The following is a 5,332-nucleotide window of genomic DNA, read 5'->3' on the forward strand; positions in this document are numbered from 1 at the left end:
GGCAAATGGAAGGCACTTCTCCCAGTCCATTCCGAAAGAGATAACAGAGGCTCGAAGCATGTCTTCTAGAATTTGGTTGACGCGTTCCACTTGACCACTTGACTGAGGGTGGAAAGCGGTGCTAAAGGAGAGACGGGTTCCCATAGCATTTTGGAAACTTTCCCAAAATCGAGAGGTGAAAAGACTTCCTCGATCCGAATTGATTTCCAAAGGAACACCATGGAGGGACACTATTCGGGAGATGTATAAGTCTGCTAGCTGACTAGCGGTTATACTCTCACGAACAGGTAAGAAATGAGCTACTTTGGAAAGACGATCGACCACGACGAAAATAGCATTATTCCCTCTTTTGGTTCTGGGAAAACCGGTAATGAAATCCATACCAATTTTATCCCATTTCCATTCAGGAATAGCTAAGGGTTGAAGGGTGCCAGCAGGCCGTTGATGCTCTGCTTTTACACGACGACAGACGTCGCAATTTGCAATATACTGAGCAATTTCTCTCTTCATCCTAGTCCACCAGAACCTCTGGCGTAGGTCCTGATACATTTTAGTACTACCGGGATGAATGGTGAGAGGAGATTCATGGGCTTCCTTAAGGATTAATCGCCTTAGATTGCGCACTTTGGGAACTACTAATCGATCCCCGAAGTACACGACTCCTTGATCATTAACGGAGAAACAATTCGCAATTCCTTTCTGAATGTTCCTCTTGATGCGGGAGATTCCCGGATCTACCTTCTGTGCTTTGATGATTTGATCCGTAAGGGTAGGTTTTGCCACCAAGGTGGAGAGAAAACCTTGAGGTACAATGTGAAGGTTAAGCTTCCGAAATTCCTCATGGAGAAGCGGTTGACTTTGTTGTAACATCAGGTTGTTACAATAAGATTTACGACTTAGCGCATCAGCCATGACGTTGGCTTTCCCTGGGGTATAGGTTATCCCTAAGTCGAAGTCTGTGATCAATTCAACCCAACGTCTTTGCCTGAGATTCAGATCCGGTTGGGTGAAAATGTACTTCAGACTTTGGTGATCAGTGAATATTTCGCAACGATTACCGAGGAGGTAATGTCGCCAGGTCTTAAGGGCATAGACTACGGCTGCGAGTTCCAGATCATGAGTAGGATAATTCTCCTCATGTGGGTGCAATTGCCGTGAAGCGTAAGCAATTACGTGTCGATCTTGCATGAGAATGCAACCTAGTCCTTGTCGCGAGGCGTCGCAGTAGATAACAAAGTCTTTGGAGAAGTCTGGTGGTACCAGCACGGGAGCAGAAGTCAGGCGTCTTTTCAGTTCCTGAAAGCTGTGCTCACATTGTGGAGTCCATTCGAACTTCTTATCTTTCTTGAGGAGTTCGGTTAGAGGTTTAGCAACTTTGGAGAAGTTCTCGACAAAGCGACGGCAATAGCTCGCTAAGCCTAGAAAACTCCGAACTTGCTTGACCGATTCGGGTGGAGTCCAATCAAGGACGGCTTGAACTTGCTCAGGGTTAACAGCAATACCTTTACCAGATATTACATGACCCAGATAGGTCACTTCTGGCAACCAGAATTCACATTTAGAAAATTTGGCATAAAGGCGATGCTCTCGAAGTTTCTGCAACACTAGCCTTAGATGTTCGGCATGTTCTTCCTCGTTCTTGGAGTATATGAGTATATCATCGAGATAAACTACGACGAATTTATCCAAATACTCCATGAAGATTGAGTTCATTAACCGAGAAAAAGTGGCTGGAGCGTTGGTTAAACCGAAGGACATGACGTTGTACTCGTATTGGCCGTAACGAGTAACAAAGGCCGTTTTAGGAATGTCCCCGTTTCTGATTTTGATTTGATGGTAGCCCAACCTCAAATCCATCTTGGAGAAGACTGAGGATCCAGCGAGCTGATCATACAGGTCGTTGATCCTGGGAAGTGGATATTTGTTCTTGATTGTGACCAAATTGACCGGCCGGTAATCTACAACCATTCGGTCCGTACCATCCTTCTTCTTAACGATAGGACGGGGCAAGCCCACGGAGATGAACTAGGGCGGATGAAACCCTTTTTCAAGGATTCATCGAGTTGTTTCTTAAGCTCGGCTAGTTCTAGGGGTGCCATCTTATAAGGTCTTCTAGCAATCGGAACGGTTCCTGGAATGAGGTCTATTACGAACTCAACATCCCTGTCAGGTGGAACCCCTGGCAATTCTTCTGGAAAGACATCCGGAAAATCACGAGCTACCGGAACGTCCTCAAGGTCTGGCAAAGGGCTGGCGTTAAGAGAATATAATTGTCGCTTGGCTATTCGAGTCAAAACATTGACTATCTTCCCCGAAGGATGGGTGAGTTGAACGGTCCTAGAGAAGCAATCAATTTTGGCTTGATGAGCTGACATCCAGTCCATACCCAAAATGATATTAATATCTGAAGATTTAAGGGCTATCAAAGATGCAAGAAAAACAAGTCTGTCGACTTGGATTTCATTTCCATGGCTTACTCTAGAAGTTTGCCATTTGGATCCCGGAGTTTGAATTACCATGGAGGATGGCAAGTCACAGAATGCAACGTTATGCAAACGAGCATAATTTTCAGATATAAAAGAATGAGAGGCTCCTGTATCGAAAAGAACAGATGCCGGGTGGCAATTAACAAGAAGCGTACCGAGAACGACGTTGGGATCTTCTTGAGCTTCTTCGGCAGAGATACAGTTGACATGGCCACGTGAAGCGGTGACCGGTTTGGTATGAAACACCTTCCCTGTCGGCTTGCCACGGCCAACAGCTTTAGCAGATTGATTGGGGTTCGTCTGGGGACACTCACGCATATAATGACCAGATTCCCCACACTTGAAACAAGTCACGGAACTGGTACGTGGAGGAGCATTATTGGATGGACCCCCATAGGGCTTGGCTGGAGCAGACTGTTGAGCGGGGCGAGGCGCCTGGAAAGATGGCCTCGGTGTGAACCTGGGTGGCAGGGCGGTGTTGGGTACCCACACACGGCGCTTCTGAGGACCAGCACCGGATGAGGAACCCATGTCACGTCCATGCTTGCGTGTTGCGTCGTAGTCAGTCTGACCAGTTCAGCACTGATGGCTTTGTTGACAAGTTTCGAGAAGGATGTGCACTCATGCAGACGGAGGTCGCGGCGAAGCTCAGGACTAAGGCCCTTACGGAACCTTGCTTGCTTCTTGGCGTCAGTAGAAACTTCCTCGGTTGCATATCGTGCAAGATTACCAAACTCCCTGCTATAGACATCCACAGAAAGTCGGCCTTGGGTGAAATTGCAAAATTCTTCACGCTTACGGTCCATGAGACCCTCCGGAATGTGGTGTTCACGGAAAGCGTCACTGAATTCAGCCCAAGTTGTGACATGGCCCGCTGGGCGCATAGCTCCATAATTCTCCCACCATAGACTGGCGGGGCCTTCAAGGTGATATGCAGCAAAGGTGACCTTGTCAGCCTCAGCTACCAGCGCGGAACGCAGCTTGTGAGAGATACTGCGAAGCCAGTCATCAGCGTCGAGAGGCTCGACGGAGTGGTGGAACGTGGGTGGATGCAATTTGATAAAATCGCTGAGTGACACCACGTTAGCCCTCTGATGGTGTGCTGTATTCTGTTCAATACGCTCCAACAAACGGTTTGTCTCCCGCTTGTTTCTCTCAGCTTCCATCATCACCTCTGCTAGTGAAGGAGGATGAGGCAGATTTTCATTCCTGGCTTCACTGCCTTCGGCCTGCTCTTGAGAAGCAGGGTTGGCGCGCGTGTTGACCATCCTAGGTAAACAAGCCAATGATTTAGTCAGAATGATAAAATTCCGACATAGGATACATAATGCAAGGAATAACTCGGAATGCAAGATGATCATCCGTATGACATGGTAGATACAGAAACTGCTTCTTTATTCCATCGTCATACACACCATACAAGGTTTAGTACAAGACCAAACAAAGTACTATTACGGTGAAAAGGGATTACATCTCATCGGAGGCATTCCAAACTCCTATACATTATTTTTCTACAACTCCGGAAGAGTACAAACTAGGTCATATCCCACGAGTCACGCGGGACGACAGACGACACAGCTAGTGCGAACTAGTGATACTACTACTAACTCAGACCGATCCGTAGTAGTCCTCGTAGAAGTCACCTCCATAGCCCGGAAGTTCAACATGATCATCCGGAAACAGACGGTCTCGCGGAGCTTGTGGACCATAGGGGCTAGGATGAGGCCTTGGACCAGCAAACGGTGGCCTGCGGGGACCGCGAGGTGGGGTGATGCCTCCTACATCACGCCAAACCATCACGTCTGGCAGAGCAGATCTCACAGGATAGAGATCGCGCATATCTGAATATCCAGCTTGCACCGCCGGTGCGAACCGAGTCAAAGTGGCCCAGTGGTCAGCACGGGTATTGAAGAGCTCTAACCTTAAGGCCCGGTTTTCACGGTCCTTATCCTCGAGCATCTCAGCAGTGGTGCGAGTCCGTGAATCCTCCTGAGTGGAGTCAGCATATATAGCCTGAAAATATCCTTGTGCTCCCGGAAGTGATCCTGGCATATACCGGAAATCAGAGTCCCGAAATAGACCAGATCTGACTCGCATAATGGTCATCATAGAGTAGGCGGCATCCTGCACAGCCATCTCGATAGTAACCCCGAGTCCATAGGAGCAGTGAAGAGGCTCAGTGGATCCAGGATAAGATGGAAATATTCTGACAGTGCAGAGATACTGGCTTTGATTAAAGTCTCGGAATTGCGCTTCGACCGTGTACTCAGGATACCAGCGGTATCCAGCCTCAGTCATTACCCTGACCAACTTAGCAGTATGGCCGGGTACATCTAGGCACCGAGTCAGGCGAACCACTTGATTGAGGTCGCGAGTGGCCATCTGAAAGCACAATTATAATGCAAAGGCATTAGAATTTCTAGCAAAATTTCGGCAGCATAACAGCTGTAAATGCTCAAAAAGGATATTGAGACATTTGACCAAGGATTTTGTACACACTCAACATCATCATATCAAGTCTTGAAACCATTCTTACAACATAATGTGGTAGTAGAACTGAACTAGGCTTGTAACCATCAAACTTATAAGGTACTACTGATTAGTAACTCGTGATCCTGATAGAGAGAGCAGATCCTAATTCCTTAACCCCCGGTGGAAGAATCGACTGACTCAGATCAGAAAGTCATAAGATATAAGGAGTAAAAAGAGCCTTACGTTCCAACCCACAAACAATTCCCCTACATATAACTAAAGAATTTCTAGACTCAACATCGACCAGTTTGGCTTGAAGAACCTACAGGCAGTCCGGCTCTGATGCCAACGCTGTCAGGACCCCGACTCGATGT

Source organism: Triticum aestivum, chromosome 3A, assembly GCF_018294505.1.
Source record: "Triticum aestivum cultivar Chinese Spring chromosome 3A, IWGSC CS RefSeq v2.1, whole genome shotgun sequence".
Taxonomy (NCBI): Eukaryota; Viridiplantae; Streptophyta; class Magnoliopsida; order Poales; family Poaceae; genus Triticum; species Triticum aestivum.